The 17,306-nt window shown below is 44.4% G+C and overlaps 1 long non-coding RNA gene across 9 annotated transcripts in view; it reads right to left on the bottom strand.

Moving 5' to 3' along the window:
• Window positions 1-9,014, bottom strand: part of LOC118318591 — a 175,554-nt gene extending 166,540 nt beyond the window's left edge. For 2 of the 9 annotated variants that reach the window (XR_004795772.2, XR_004795776.2), the window contains exons 1-2: window positions 8,284-8,472; window positions 7,792-7,887 (exon numbers count right to left, since the gene is read on the bottom strand). This is a non-coding gene — a long non-coding RNA (uncharacterized LOC118318591). The other 7 variants (XR_004795770.2, XR_004795774.2, XR_004795771.2 and 4 more) reach the window with 7 other exon arrangements.
• Between the last annotated feature and the right edge of the window lie 8,292 nt (window positions 9,015-17,306).

Consider the following 17,306-nt stretch of genomic DNA (forward strand, 5'->3'; position numbering starts at 1 on the left):
GTCACAGCTCAGCAAATCCACTAGGGAACAGTTACAGCGAGTTACAGCTGCACCACCTTCCCACCGCACGGCTCGGCTCTGCGGTGAAGAAATGAAGAACTTGAACAAGTCAGTGTCTCCTGAGCCTCAACCATGTCAAAACATGCGTGACCCTGAATGTTTTTTAATGTCACTTTATAATGGTATTTTCACCAGGAACCCCGAGCTGTGTTCCCTTGTAGAACATGTTGTATTGTACTGAGCACAGAAGGCAGCGACGTTCTCTGAATGCCACTGCCATGGTGCAGTGACTATATACATGGAGTGCTGTAGCAAAACTATAATGACAGAGGCAATGACAACCACTTCTTCACAAAGTAAATGAAGGCATCACAGGAATAAAGCAGGACCTTGACTAATAGCTATTGTAATGTTAAAGAAAAAAATGGATAGTACAAATCAATAGACATGTGATAACAGCGTGAGGACAGGACGGAATGACACAAGCTCAGAGATGAAGAATGAGACTGAACATGAAAGGGGTCGGCGTAACTGTGAGGATGAGAAAAGGTTGGAATTAGGGAAATACACGGAGGATGAACTGTCAAAACCACATAAGCTCTGTCACCATGAAATCCACACTTTCACTTGCTCACTTTACCGCTTAATCAAAGTCTAGCCTGAGCGATTACATGGCCCCTTTTTTTCATGAAAGTGCCACCATTTATTTTTTTTCAAAGCTCCTAATACTGCGCTCTAGGAATCATTTCTAATTTATTCTCACCAGTTCTGATCTGCCAACCAAAGCTATTATAGGAGAGTCAGGATGATGTGCTGTCAGAAGCCAGAGAAATAGATGTCATCCGCAGCAATAAGCCCAGTAATAACTAGCGTCAAATTATTTTCAGTGCCTAAACAACTTTTTGCCTCATCTTCCCATTTGGCCTCTGGCGTCTCTTTTTAGCAGCTTGTAAAATGCTCATTAGCATAATTGCATAACAACGCATATTGCGTCTGCGATGTTGAATTGGGGCAATATATGCCTCCTCTCGTCATTAACATACAAGGAGATTACTCGTGCACAAAAAATGGTCCTCTCGAGTGGACATTTCTGTGATGGAGTGGTTGTGACTAATATACACGTGGTATTGCACCATTCACACACAAACACACAGAGTCCGGCGGTTAATTACAATACAAGAGACAGGATTCAGGTGAAATGAGTGAGAGAGAGTGGAAGAGGACAGTGAGAAAGAGAAAGAGCACTGGGCTGTGTTTACGGTGGCATGCTGTAGTCAAAATGACAATTTGTGCACTTTCCAAAAAGCCCTGTGGGGGTGAAAGGGGGGCATGCGCAGCCACGCCAGCCTCTTCTGTATCCAGACACTAAGAACAACAGGCAGGACAGGCCACGTGCCCAAACACATTACACTCCTCCCTATCTAACACTCAAACAAATACACATTAAGTCATCATACTTGACGTAGACACAATGCCCTCTGATAATCTAATATGAGTACGTGCGCGCACCTTTATCTGCTGCCACACTGTGCGATTACACAAACGTGTCCCTGTATGCCCCACGGCAGTCCATCTGGGTACACCGAGTTTTAACTCAATTCGTTCCATGCAGGAACCGCATAACGAAGGCTTCACGCCACAAGCACAGCCAGCTCCCCGTGTTCGGCATTTGGCACCGCGTCCAGGTCCCAGTCCCTGATCTGGCACATGGATTTAGGCAGGGACCAGGCTGCGTGACAAGAGCATGAACGGCTGAGAAGTGATGTGATTGAACAGGACAGGGGTTTTACAGAGGGGGCCCGAGTGACAATATTGTTTGTTTTGAACTTTGACTCTCCCGTTATAGAATCATCACTGGTGGGTTTAGAGAGGCTAAAAGGCTACGAAGAGCTTTCATTTTCCAATGATACGCAGCGGGCTGCTGCGCTGACTGCAAAACGAAGATCATGACTTACAAATAAGACAGTCTGCTATCTTGGGACACTGAGGTGGGGGACAGAAGGGGTTGACTCTCTCACACTGACAGAACCATGTAATGCTAAGATGTCATCACACTGCCGGGGGAGCAAGCAAAAGCAAAAGCTGCAGTGAGAGGTAGAAAGTGATGGGGGGTTAACATGCTGACCAAAACTCATAACTTGGGCACACGCTGGGGTTAATGTTACAGCTGCGCTTCAGCGCCCTGCCAACAGTGGCAGTAAACAAACTGCACACATTACGTCTGACCTAAAAATGTCAGAAATTAATAGTGTGAGAAAAAAGTTGCTTCGAGGCTTGTATAGTATTTCTCTACATAAGCCGAGAAGAGAATATAACATCTACCCAGGTTCACCTCAGTTTACAACACAAAATGCCCGATGGCTGTCCTAAAGTATTAAGCACGTTCTGTGCGGAACTGACCAATTAGCTACGGGGGGAATTATTGTTGGAAAATGGCATTCGTGCCAATCAAACCACATTAGCATTTCTGCTGCACTATTAATGGCCGCCGCATTGAGCTTCATCCTACAAGGAAGGCATCAGGTGAACTGTAAAACATGACACGAAGCCCCTGAGGTGGGTTTATTTACCACAACAGGGAGAGATTTTCTTTTTAAATAACAGAAGCCATGGGACGTGGCCCGGAGCCAGACGAATGTGTTGTGCCGCTGTCGACAACAGCTCTTATTATAAACTGATGAAATATACCGACAAGCTCGTCTGAAGGCTGATAATGTGCAAGGTGAATTGTTCTCGAATATGATGAATGGTGCCAGAACAAGCCATTTCACATGGGCTCGGCTGGTGAGGGAACTAATCCAGGGTGAGCTTGTTTGTCTTTATGGGGCTTTGGGGCCCTTTCACATGATGAGTGTGGAGGTGAGGGGTGATGCCTCTTTTCAGCTGTTACATCTTGCAGAAGCATTACTGAGTCCTGCGTTGGGGGAGTTCATCTTTACTCTGCGATGCTTTGGATCTTCTCTGTGAGCCCAAATAAACCTGCTGCTCTTAAGGTGGTTCAACAGGGCCGCAAGATAATGTACGCCGAGAGCTAAAATGCAATTGTGGGTGGCATAAATTCACAACAGGTGGCTATTGCCGATTACGTAAACTTTTCCTGACTTCCATCTTGCTACTTCCGGGCTGGCAAGGCTGATACGCCAATGACGGCATTGTGGTATCAAGAAATGATGAATGATTTTTGCAGCACGGCCCAGGAAACTTCCTCAATATCGGTGACCACTGTCGCTGGCAAAGTGGAGCTACAGGCACGACGCCCAGTCTGGTCTAGCCTCTTAGAGTTTGGCTCCTCAGAAGGACAGAGTGATGGGTCTGGGATTATCCGTGAATGTGGTGCAGATTACCGAAGATGCATGAGCACAATCTACTATTTAACTCTGGGTTTCCCATAACTGGTTTGGAAAAAAATCTGTTGATCCATTTTGTTGCTAACTGCCTCCATCCTCAATCGCAGAGTCAGACTATTAGAAGAGGGTTATTAAGACTGTGTCAGCAATCTCATTTTATCACGTGGCGTAGCAGAGCTAAGGAAACCATCGCCTGAGGTGGAAGGGATTGTTTTATGGAGGAAACCCTGCTGCTTGCTTTGATCTTGGCAATGAGCATGTGATCTGTGAGCCATTTCAGACACCAGCTTTCTGCTCATGAGAGGAGATAAGAGAGTCCAGCAAAATATGCCAACATATGCCCTCCCTGGCTCCAGGGAGCCGCCACACTGACGCAAAGCTTTACGATTACGTTTATTGTGCATCTGTTTGATTTTGTGACGGACATATCTTGCCATTGTCCCGCTGTTGAACAATGAAGTGAATTTTGGAGGTTTTTGCCAGCACATCAGTAGTCAATCAGCCAATCTAAAGAAAGTTCAAATCTCTTCTAGTATCATTTCTACCTTGATGACATGAGCGGAAAAATGGCTGTCTTAAAAGGTATTAAAAACATAAAAATCCTGGGACCGAAATGCAAATGACTAGAATGAATAGAGCTTACCCTTCAGAATTTGGACCAATAGCACATATTAAACTCTGTATTTGATCAGGAAAACATGGACATTATTAACACTACTTGGACTCTAACTGCATTACAGTGTCATAACTAACATTTACATATTCTTCAAACCCATAGAGGACAAGAATTAGATTCTGTTTGGGCAGAGGTGTAGGAAGTGGGACACACAGGGAGGGACAAGGGGAGGTATTCAGTGAATAATGCGCCGCTCACAACTCTTCAATGCTATTAGACCGCACCCATTTATAAGAGAGAACATTTTTAAACAGATAGAATATCGATATGTGGCGATCAATGCTGATATTGTGGCAGCCCGCCACAAATAGATCAATGGATGGGAGAAACACTGAGAGTCCAGAAATGTAAATATACATTTTCGGTTCATTATGAAGCCGTGGCAGGAAAAATTGGACTGCGGTGGACGAGCAGAGTCAAGGTCATTAATGGGAAACACTGCCATGGCTTTGAAGTAAGTTAGAACAGTCAAAGAGACCAGGCCATAAAAGAAAAAAAGAAAAAATTCACACTCAATCACCTCTAGTGTTAACCATTGTAGAAGGACGTTGCTGGGCTATGACCATCTTCTTAATTTAATGGAAATAGTTCTATGGTTCAACAAGCACAATCAACTACGGCGAGCTAACAACCTTGCTGACCAAGAATGTTCAATTTGTGCTCCTTTTCTTTTTATACGAGGGCAGAAGTGTATGCGGGTATACTGCACACGCACACACCACGTACACACACACTGGACTAAGACTCCAGAGACCCAGAGCACCCTTTCTCTCCCTCTTTTTCTAATCCTGGCAATTAGCGAGAAATAATTAATGATAAATAAAAAAAAAATGGAAAAGTTGAGGGGCAGAAAGCCTTGAAGATAGAGTTCTGCACCGTAAGCATTCAATTCCCCCTCTCAAGGTCCTCAAGGTCCACTGCTCTCTGGCTCTGATCCTCACACAGTCAGTGAGGGAGGCAGGAACAAAGGTTTCTTTGATAACTCCCTCCTTCGATCTTACCCTCTCCCTACATCTTACACACTTTGTTTTTCTTGTCCTGTTTTTCTTTGCATACAACTAACTAACTCTCCTCTAATCTCCCTCCCTCCCTCCCCGCTTGATTTCATCCTCCCAAGCACCAAGGTTGTGGTCTGCCCGGTAGAGTCCATTGAAAAGATTCCGAAGGTTACACTAGACATCTGCTGCTGCATCCCCCCCCCAGAGTAAGGCTTTGTTTGATTGCCTCCCTGTGAAATTAATAAGAGTAGCCATTAACAATCTGGCATAAATAGGAAGTCGGTAGATGTATGGCTGTGGAGGGGATGTGTGATGCGGCTGAACCTTGATCGTGCAACCGCAACGATGGGAAGCTATGAGCGGTGGAGGAACGTGGAGGCCATGACCTTGTGAAGTCACTTCGGGGGCCACATGATCACGCCTGGTCTCGTGATCAGAAAGAAACTGCAATGTCATCGCAGGTTCAGGGGCAACTGCATGTGATGTCTGTGCACAGGTTGGCATGTGTTTTAATATGTGCAACTGTGTGTAAACATGTCAAATTTACCCCCCAGAAAATCAATATTTATATTCATGTGTCATTCAGTGTATGTGTGCATTTATAAGTCGGCATGCATGTGCTAATCTACATTTACTATGACCAGACAGACAAACGGCTAAAGAGACAATGTCATGAGGGAGGGGGGGGGAGGGAGGGGGAGGGAGAAAAAAACAGTCCTGAGTACTCCTGCCCCCTGGTGGCAGTTTGCAGTAGCGCCGCTGACTGTGCGACGGTGGTTCTGACAGAGTAACAGTAGAAGAGGGGCTGGTGTGAATAGTCTCGGGGTTTCTGCTTATTGCACCACCTCTGCCTCCTGAAGCGCAGCTTTGATCTTTGCATAAATTGAAATTCCAAAGAGGCCAAAAAAAAAAATACCAAGGGGTGGTGAAGCTCATTCATTCATAAATGCAGCAACTTTGGGATTTTCAAATCGCGCATCACAGAGAGACTAGACATCATTTCTTAATACTCTTGGAGCAAACTGTGTTTTAATTTGCTCGATATTTCTACTGCTTGATGTCGGAGGGATTTAATTACCACTGGCTGTGATAATGTTGCACAAATTTTGAAGCATGCAGACGCACACACCAGTCCTCTCAGAAGCATGTAAGACACGTACATTTATTTCATCCTGTCAAAGCCACTGCCCTCTTTGAAATGTTACGCGCACAAACTTGGTGCAAGAAATCTGATGATTCTTAAAAGTGAAGCGGAAAATTAAGTAGCGAGAAAAAGCTTGAAGAACTGTGTTTGGTTTGGGTGAATACTGGGACTGTAGTTTACACTTTTTTCCAGCAGATGGCATCAGCAGTTAGTGCAGCTTGTGCTACAAACAATGCAACCACCCCCCTGCCCATGTTGCCTGTCCCCTCGGTCAGATCCTGTGGTGAGGAAACCACTGTTCAGTGGTGTACTTGGGGCAAACGCCATGTTTTCTCTTTCAGACACAACCTAACTTCCAGATTTCAGGAAAACATGACAAGTACATGCAGTTTAGCACGTGTACCATTTCATCTCTCAGTATCCATCAGTCTCTGTGTGATATTTCAATCCCCTCAACAGCTAACCCTCCCACACACTTACACTCACAGGCATGTATCGCTGCCAAAATGTCTCCGACCTAGCAACGCCAGTTGCCTGTCTGTGTGTGTGTGTGTGTGTGTCAGAGAGAAAAGGAAAAGCGAGAGATCATTAATACACATGCTAAGGAGCATGTCTGGGGAATCAATGGGAACATCAGAAGGAGGAAGAGAAAGATTAGATATTGACTGAGGTAATGGGGTGAAATGAGAGGAAAAGTAATGTGGCTTTTCTGAACGGATGAAAAGGAGTGAGAACGTATGCACTGAACTGTAAAGTGCACAGGCACTACCATCATCATCAGAATGAAAACAGTGAGAAGAAGTGAAATAGAGTCTCTGAATACTAACTTCCATATATCACAGAGAAGTACAATCGTTATCTTTAAATGGATTTGTAAAATCTAAATATATACATATTGCCACCATTTGGTAAAGAGAAAAACATGACTCGTCTTCAGGTTGGGTTGAGCAAAAGCGATGCAATTCCCACAGGCCCACAACCATTAGAGACACAAGAAAACGGCGAACTATCCAAAAAAAACCCACCAAAAACTCTATTAGGTCCCAATAGCCTCTCTGCTTTGCCTGAAAACCAATGACTCCATCACAACGAGAAGTAACTAGTATATCATCTTCTCATCTCACACCCATTGCCATCGTGAGCACAACGCCCCAACTTTAAACAAACGAACAAAGCAGCAGCAGTAACAGAAAGTTAAAAGAGAGGAAAGGGTAATTCACTTCATCACAGAAGTAAGATTTACATCAGAAACGTCATAATATGATGATGTATTATTATCACAAGCTGGTGCGATAAAAGGTTCCATGAGAAGAGTCTACAACACACACAGGACAGTGGGAGGACCAAGAGCCATTGGTAATACCATAATAGAAATGTAAGGATACCAGTTACACCAGTAAAATACTACAGCATCAATTGTATGTCTTGGAAGTCGACTGCCCCACAAAAAGGCACCGTTGTAATATTAGAACCTTTTCATTCCCCACATAAAACTACAGCAATGAGGAAACTTCAGCACTAAAAAAAAAACATAACTGCATTTTTAAACAACTCATTTCTGATGGACTCACATAGCTCATGGCTGGAATAAGTGGCCCTGTCACAAATGTAAACACATCAGCTCACCTGAGTTCCCCACGTGGTGGCAGGGCAGGTCCTCCGGGGACGTGTTGCACGGTGACACACAGTCGTGTACCAGCCAAACATGACACACGCCATCACCTTAAAGATGAAACAAAAAACAAATCCCACTGTAGTACATCATGTACACACCATGATATCCAGGACGGACCTGACGTTGCTAAAACGGCGACACTTAAACAAAGTTGTACAGGAAGTTCACCAGTGTCGTCACGTTAAGATCAATCAGCCCCGTAACGTGTGTTAGCGCCTTTAAGCTAGCAGTTAGCTGGCGGCTAGCAAAACTACAAGCCTTTGTATTGAACGACGTCGCAATTGCTAACTTTCAAATAATGATTTAAGCCAAGGCTAGGTTAGCTAACAACGCCGACGTTGTGCGCTAGCATAGCATTAGCATGTAGGCTAAGAAAGTTCACGTTGCTGAAGCTGACTATTCGAGAAGCTCGTCTAATTGTGACATTGACCATTATTTCTCACCGTCACTTGCGGCGTCGCGGTTGCTGACTTTCAAATAATGATTTAAGCTAACGCTAGGTTAGCTAACAACAACACCAACACCGACGTTGCGCGCTAGCAGAGCATTTAGCATTAGCACGTAGGCTAAGGAAGTTCACGTTGCTAAAGCTAACGATTTAAGGAGCTCGTCTAGTTGTGACATTGACCGTTATTTCTCACCGCCATTTGCATTGTCCGCTAAATGTTGTGTTGTGTTGTGTTGTCGGTCCCGTAGCTCAGAGACTTTCACGTTGACCAGAGGAAAGAGAAAGCTTAGTTGGTGGCACAGTGTTTGTGCAACAGGTGGCTAATTAAAAGAGAAGCCTGATTTGAAACGGTTCCACTGACTTTCCGAATGCAGTTGCTCTCCTGCAAGGGCACTGCATCGAATAATCAAGCATTGTGAATATGATCAACCATGCACATACTTACCTTCTTTCTGTTATTTACAGTTTTAAATACAATTTTTCACAACTGTGTGACTCATAAATGTACATTTGGAGGAAGTGTAAGCCACTTAAACACACTCTATCAGACTTTAAGCCACTCTATCAGACTTGTGCACAGATGATTTACTCTTTCCCCCTTTAGCAACAGTTCGTGGATGTTTCTGGTGTGTTCGCCCGTGGGGAAGACGGAAAGGGGTCAAGTATTCCTATTTCGGATTAGTGGTCAAGGTGCAAGTTACTAGATTCATCTTGGGAATCCTGTCCCATCTATCCGGATGAATTGGAGGGACAACAATGACAACTGAATGCCCTGTAGTTCGAAGCGACAGATAACCAGGAAGTGAACAATCCTGACTGATGAGTTGCTCTTTTCATTGTTCTTGTGTATCTGCAGCAATATCTGGAATATAGGAAGCGGAATGCAGCATCCACTTTCTACATGAGAATAAAATCAAAAAAAAAACAAAACACAGGAGTAATCAAAACCATTGCACAGATATGTTTTGTTTTTTTATTCATTCAGCAGATGTATTTGCTTATGTCACCCGTCTATGATAATGATATACTTAAATGATATTGGGAGCATAATGGTTTGATTATCATCACGTTCATTGTTTTTGTGTTTGGCTGTACCAGTGATGACAAAAATGAATTGGAGAAATATATGTATTTTTGGATCCTTAACTTTTTTTGGTGATGGCTGGCAAGTCTTAGTTTGGCAATAACTCTTGGTCTGTGGATTTGCACCACAATGATTCTCTAGACAACTGACTATAAGAATATAACCAGTGAACAGTCACGCACACCATATTCTTTGTGGGCGCTACGATTTCCTGTTTAGGGAAATCACCTTGGTTACGATTGGCAGTTTCCTCCATCTTCTCGTGAGGCTGATGCTGCCACAGTGTTTCCCTTTCTTCTTCTTCCTTTTAGTTGAGGCCCAGGCATGAATGCAGCAGCAGCATCACCACCACCACCACCACCACTCGTGCCATTGCCAGTGCGTGCCTCCAGCCGGGTGTCACGAGGCTGGAGCGTGTGCGTGTGAGGCACGTGCCTGTGTGTGAGTAGTGGTGCACAGTGGGGGAGGGTGGGTTACCGAGGGGCGGGGAGGGGAAGGGAGGGGATGTCACTTGATCTCTAACATCAGAGCAGAAAGATGAAGCTAAAGGGATTAAATGGGAGGAGGACTCTGCATCACCGGAAAGGTGGCTGCCCCGATTTGTGGAGAGATTAAGAAGAGAACTATACGACTGTATGCATGAATGAAAGAACAATGAATGAATTCTAGAGAAGTTTTTTCTGAATACCTCTTATGTGAGGAATAAGGTACTGACTATAATTACTATATTTTCTTAGCTATTTAGATTATGTTTGTTTTTTTGGAATCATCACCTTAAGGGCAAAGGTCACAGTTTAGGCAATTGGCAAGACATACTAATATTTATCACAAGCATTTACATCCTGTTGATTTACTTTGGGTTTATATTATTAATTTTAATCTCAGTCTTTGGTCACGTGACATCTTTTGATCATAGTCCCAATCTCCAGTAGTTGGCAAAAGGGGGGTAATGCATATGGGCTTTATATATATATATATAAACATAACCAGCCATAATCAGATTAGGAAATCCAGGTTCTATTTTTTCTATAGATTCACCACAGCTCATATGGGCCATGGGCAAATGTCCCGGGGCTTCAGCCTTATATTATGTCTTTTGGTTTGTGCGAACTTTATTGCAAATTTGTACTGGAATATCTATTATTGTAGTACAATATCAAATGACATTAAAGAAAAGGGCCTTAAGGCAGGCTCTTCTTTATTTTGTAATCCTGAGGCTCTGTTCATGGAGCGCGTCACAACTTTGATTATTTCAGTTCATGGATCAAACCACCTCACATAAAGAGGCCATGGTGTTGAACTGTGCACAGTGAGGGAGGAATGGTTGTTAATGGGGCCCACCGGAGCTGGTTATTGCCCTGGGGCCCCTTAGCAGGTGATTTCGGCCAGGAATTACCCAGAAGGTTTAAACTGTATTAGTACAAGTCTAATACTTTTTTTTTTTATGTGGTAGTACAGAATCTTCTCTGTTAAGAGTTTTCATGCTTGACAGAGAGGTTATGTATAGTACCAAGTTGATAGTAGTTGATGAATATAGTTGATGAATATAGTACAATGCTGCCATGAAAGTACATTAATGTCATTTGAAGATCAGAAATAGGTTGCAATGACATGGTGATGTGAAAAAACAAATCACAAATTATAACAATTTAAAAAAAGAGTAATAGTTGACTTAAACACAATTTAAATTCCCATCAATATCCAAATGATTCATCCAGACATTTTACGAACAATAAAGCTTTGATGCGTTTCTTTAAACAGTGTAGCCACTGATGATAAACGAGCCAAGCACTGATACATAAACTAGCAGAAAAATTATAGAATAAAATATAAGTGCCCTATTAAAATATTCACGTTAAGATATATTTGAATGTGTGTGTCTCAGGGCGAACGTGTGTGTCTGGGTGTGGAGGAGGAGGAGGAGGAGGAGGAGGGGCGAGGGGAGCGGTGGTGCAGAATATTATGCATTGATAGAAGAAGAAGAAAAGAAAAAAATTAGATGTATTCGCCAAAAACAGCCCCCAACTACCCCCTGCCCCAGCCCCCCCTCCCCCCCCCCAGCCCGGGGTTTGAATTAATGTGTTTCTATTTTTGGCCCTCTCGTGTTTCCAGGGGAAACCTAATGACGCAATGACGTCAATGCAGGTCACCAGCAAGAAGCAGACTGGAGGAATTGAGTGGCTTCCATTAGAGGTTTTGCAGCATTTTCCAGGGAGGAGGGAGGAGGACGAAATGGATTAAGATTAAGAAAAGGCACAGAAATAAAATAAATACGGGACCGAGTGAAGGGGAGGCAATGCGACTGACGTCTAGGAAGAGAGAGGATGGAGGGAGAGTGAGAGGGTGGAGGGGGGGGGGGGGGGGGGGGGCCCTATTGCTGCATATCAATGGGCGCCGTTCAAATTCCCAGGGATTATTGGAGGGAAAAAAGGGGGCAAGAGAAAAATGATGCACGCGTCCTCGGATCGGTGATGACTGGGTGAGCCCATTCTGGTTTCTATTATTATCACTTCCTTCTTCTTTATTCTTCAAACTGTTGTGCAGAGGGTTAAAAAATGTATGTACCTTTCATTCTGTTTTCGTGCTTACATAGACAGTGTGGCCAGATAGAGAGCCATTGAGAAATCCATCCCCGAGCTTGGCGGCGGAGCGCGAGCGAGTGGCCACAGTGTCTCCTCCGGAGAGAGACGTGTCGATGTGTGAGGACAGGGAGAAGGAGAACGACAGGGGCCGATCGCTGTGGACTTCAAAGTGTCTCTTCGTGTTCACTTCCCCCGAGCGGGTTCCCATTCTTCACCGGGGACGTGCTCCTCCGTCCCCACAGCCTCGGTTTAAACCGATGCAATTCAGATTCTGCATCCATCGATATCCTCCGCTGACAGAGATGGAGATGGAGGGAGAGATGGAGGGAGAGAGAGAGAGAGAGGGATGAGGGGAAACACATTTTAGTATCTGACGCTGTGTTATAATAGAAAGCACGAGAAAAGGGATCCAGGCGACACTTGCTCTTTTTTTTTAGTGTGTGTGTGTGTGTGTGTGTGTGTGTGTGTGTGTGTGTGTGTGTGTGTGTGTGTGTGTGTGTGTGTGTGTGTGTGTGTGGATCGGACAGTGAAATGTGAACGACTCCGGTGTGAGGTCCATAAAGATCGAGCTATGAAAACGAAGCGGCTCATCGTTTGCAGAGAGGCTACTTTTCGCGTGCGTGTTTGTGTGTGTGTGTGTGTGTGTGTGTGTGTGTGTACGTGTGTGTGTGTGTGTATGTGTGTGTGTCTGGGGGGGGGGGGGGGGGGGGGGGGGGGCAGTCGTGCGCGTGGAACCTTGAAGAAGTACCGTTACTTCTTTCAGAGTGGAAATAGCGAGAATCCGACCGATGGGGGGGCGTGCACGCGCATATGCGCGCGCGGACGCAGCCACCACAGCCACATATTGCCCACTCTGCAGCCTTCCAATGCATTATGGCAACAAGTGCCAATTCACGCTCCATCAACGCATCCACAGCCCGCACATCCCCAACTGAGATTTGACATGCTTCTGTCAGCTGCTCCTCTTATCGTTCACATTTTTATTTTTTTTCCTTCTGTATTTGATATGTTTCATGTCATCCATTTGGCCGTTTAATCGTTCACCCGAGTCCCCCACCCCTCCCGCCCTCTCCTCAATCTGGGCTCCGGTGCAGGGCGTGCACCAGCGCGCAGAGAGAGCCGGCTCCAGCACCGTGGACAGCTCCCCGTGTGTTCCAGCACCACGGAGAGCGCACGGGGCCATGGCACCGTCCTCTGAACCCCGGGCCGGTCGTCCTGTCTCTGTACAGGTGCCCCGAGGGGGCCCGTAGAACTGACACTGCCAACTGTCAGACAGTTGGTACACGGATAAAAACACAATCTTCCAGGGTATAAATAAGTGAGCTTGAATGTGGGACAGTGTTAGAACACATTTAGAGAGAGCGCAGTGGAGAATCTGACACTTCCTCCGCCCCCAACATATGACGCATGTGAGGAGGTTAGTGTGTGGCAGATGCCTTCGTGTGCAGATGGTCCAGTCTGTTGGTCCCTGTCCGCCCTGGGATCGACGTAACACCCATGTACAGCAGGCGTGTAGGCCCCGTCATCCAGATGTGGTCGTGTGCTGTGCACGCGTCTCCAATAGACACCACCACAAAAGCCCTTTTTGGAAAAAAAAATGTTTTCATGAACTTGTTCTTTACTGGAGCACGACATTTCATGCTTTCAGTGCACACTGAGTGCATATGCACTGGAAGGTTGTCTCGTGCTTAATCCTATGTTGTCGTTTTTTCAAGATTTGATAAAGCACAGGCGTCATTTTTTTTGATAGATTTCTTTTATGTTTATATAAGATGTTTATGAAGACAAACAAAATATAGCTGCAAACGTAACTCAGCCATGTTTCTTCTCATAATGATTATTTCTGCAAGGCAAACCAATTCAACATGTCATCCAGAATATTCACACGTTTGCATCGGGGTGAAACTCAAAACTGTTTAGATTCACAACATTTATATATACATTTTTTTATATATATATATATAATTGTGTTTCTGGAAATGTGAAAGAACAAAATTTGATCAATACCGTAATACCTCCTCCATCTTGAGAAGTCAATTCAAAATCCCCACCGTGATCTCTGAAAAATCTTTTATAGTGGCAAATCAACTTGTTTTTTTTGCAGATGGTATTTATTTTGAAAGGAATAGTCCTTTATCATAAAAGCCCCAGACAGATCTAATCAGAGTTATAATGGCAATGTAAAACTTTAGAAAACACGTTAAATGTGCCCTCAATGATCCTGCAATGGTCGAAAATTTAAATATTTATATATGAGAAAATACTTTGCAAATATGATATCATATGGTCAGGGCATGTGGTAAAAGAGCACGCGATCATGTATTGTGTTGCCAATAAATGTAGAGAATTATCAAAGCACACCTGGGCTGATTAGATAGAATGAAAAGTTGATGTAAATCGCACAGGTATACACACACACACACACACACACACACGCACACACAAGCACACAAAAGAATGTGATTATGAGAAGGGTGTGACATCCAGTATGTGTTGTGGATGACCCGTGATGGTGTTGGGAAGAGCTGTGCTCATGGAATGTTTCACATTTCCTGGTTTCTCTAAATGAAGCTGATTGGATGTGGTGTATTTATGGATGCTCTTGCTGTATGAAGACTTTTAGAGCTGTTATATTTTTTGGAACATGCTCTCGGGGCTCTGACATGTTTGAAACTGATCAAGTGGAGGTTTGAATTATCTCATAGTTAAATGTCAGTTCTTCATCTGTTCTTCCAGTTCTCATGGCACGTCACACAGATAAAGCTTAGTGATATTCCAACCTTTCAACAGTTTGCTCTGAAACGGAGCAAAACTTGAGAAAGTTCCCACCACAGTGCTGCTCCGAGTGAGATCATCTTCGGCAATGGTCGGTCCAGGGAGGATGAGAACTGAAGCTTGTGAACGGCGTGATGGCGAGGGACAGCGTGCGCATCAGACTGTGGAGGATTTACAGCCCAAAGAACTGGACTGGACCACAGCAGCCCGCTGTTCTGCAAGAGAGGACCGGGGTGAAGTCGTGTGTCCTCCGGTGAAGGGATGAGGTGGCCATGGCAGCCTGTCGGGTCTGTCCTCGTGGCCTGATGACCGAAGTCTGTCCTCCATAACGTCTGCGATAATGACATATTTCCCCGGCCCTTTTCCTAAACTATGCCGCGAGGGAGGAAACTCGTAACGGCTCAAAATAAGAACGGACAATCACCAGCGTAAACGTTTTCTAATGTCAGCCCTGGACACAGCTTTGAGTGGCTGCAGTTGTAACATCAGAATACTTTATTTGCCCCTGTGGGTAAATTGGTGTGCGCCACAACCCCCCCAAAGGCAATTTGAAAACACAAAGCAACAAAGCCACTATCACCTCTGGTCGCCCCTGCAACGCAAACAAAAATCCTCGTACTCAAACCGAGTCAGCCACAGACATGCCCACACCCAATGAATCCAACAATTTCAGTTGTTTTCAACTAGGAGACCTGGAAAAAACGTAAACTTTTTTTCGAATCCTGCTTTGGGCTTTTGGAGGTTCAGCCCCTCCAGAAACTGGACAGAGGTGTTTTGTGAATGAGTGAATGACGTGCAGGTGAATTGTTAACAAGAAACAAAGAGGTCAAGTTCACACTGACGAAGGTGACGTGTCTGGGTAGATAGATAAGGAAATTTGGTGAGTTCATTTACTTCATAGATGACTTCAGGCCATTTCTTAGTTGGTACGGTGTAGTCCTGTTTCCTCAGACGTACACACCTATTCTCCCTCTGACATCGCCTGTGATTTGATCCGATGGTGTGGTGGCGTCGATCGCCGGCCATTTTCTAGACAAATGAACAAATAAAAACAAATTAAAGGTGAAACTGTATTACCTTTTTTTGTTACCATGCTGTAATACTTTACAAGTGAGTTGTGTTTTCAGAAAGGTCTTGCCTGCATCTGGTGCACTAACGATTCTTCGTCGTCCTTCAGGTGCTGAGGGGCCTTCGCCACGGGATCGCCAAGAAAACACGCTCTGTCCTCTGTGGGTCTTTTTGCGGTCTGGGCTTGCTGTTCCCAAGGCAGTAGCCAGGAAGCCCTTACCCCAAAAAGTATCTGCGCCGGACGCTGGCATCGGAAGCGAGACGTCGCCCCTCGTTTGGAGCAGTGAGTACGTCCCATCTCTGTGGGTGTTTCAGAGCGAGGCCGGCACTCATTGGTCGTATGCACAGAGAACTTTGACTCGTTCTGAGATCGAACACCAGCTGGAGTTTGCACGAGGCCGGGGCCAAAGTTAGGTGTGTCTTTTGATCAGTAGATGAGATCTTCTCAGAATAGGAAGTATTTGAGAGGCATACAGTAATACAGGATGTGGCAGAACAGATGTAATAATCACAACCACAACTGTTAAATTACCCCCGATCTGAACACACCAATGAGCCCACACACAGTTTATTCTTCCCTCTGCACAGAAAGGGAGTGACGTTAGATTGCAGAGTAATATATTATATCAAGGCTGAATATGTGGTTTTTGTCTGTATAAGGAATCCAGGTAAAAGTCATGACTTGTTTTCCAGTAGTGCATGAAACAATAAGCGATGGAAAGCGGATTAGTTATCGGAGCTTTGGGACAAAATCTGCATGTGAATCGACTCATTTAAACCACGGTGAGATCTTTCTGGAAATTTTGAACCTTTAAAGCATGTGAAAAATCCTCCTTTCATCACGTCATGTGTTTCTATGCCCGTATTTCTTTATATTTTTTGGCCCAAAACACCATCTTTCGCATTCAACGTGAATAAAGATCCGTATCATGTTATTTCTTCTCTCTCACTAATATGCTGTCCATGGTAATTGTGTGTACATTTACAGTGATGTTACATTATCCCCAATCAAAGACTAAACCGTGGAAATAAGCGGGTGTAAAGAATTTGCCGTTGACTGATCACTGCTACAGATTCAATCTTTGTACTCCGAATATTTTAGATTATATTGAAATGAATGCTACTGTCATGTTAAATGTTATCGGAGTAGGTGTTTCATTTTTCCATTTTTTCAAAATAAGAATTATGTAAATCTAATCACAAGGCCGGAGATTTATATGAAAAGGATGTGAACAAATGAGCTGAGGCAAAGGAAACGTGTATCTTAGAGGCTTTGACGCACTACGCGTTATGTAAACGTGATTATTTATCCAAACCCGTGAGCACAAAATGTTCACTATGTGGCTTTTCTGCGTCAAAACCTGAGGCCATTTTTTGCTTCTTGTGCGCTGATGGGGCCACTTCACTTACGCAGACCATGTGACTCCGTCGCTCAGTGAGTGTGTATACCGTCCACAAAGGTCATATAGTGGATTGTAGATTATTACCATTGCCGTCCATTTGTTTCAT

This window comes from Scophthalmus maximus, chromosome 12, assembly GCF_022379125.1.
Source record: "Scophthalmus maximus strain ysfricsl-2021 chromosome 12, ASM2237912v1, whole genome shotgun sequence".
NCBI lineage: Eukaryota > Metazoa > Chordata > Actinopteri > Pleuronectiformes > Scophthalmidae > Scophthalmus > Scophthalmus maximus.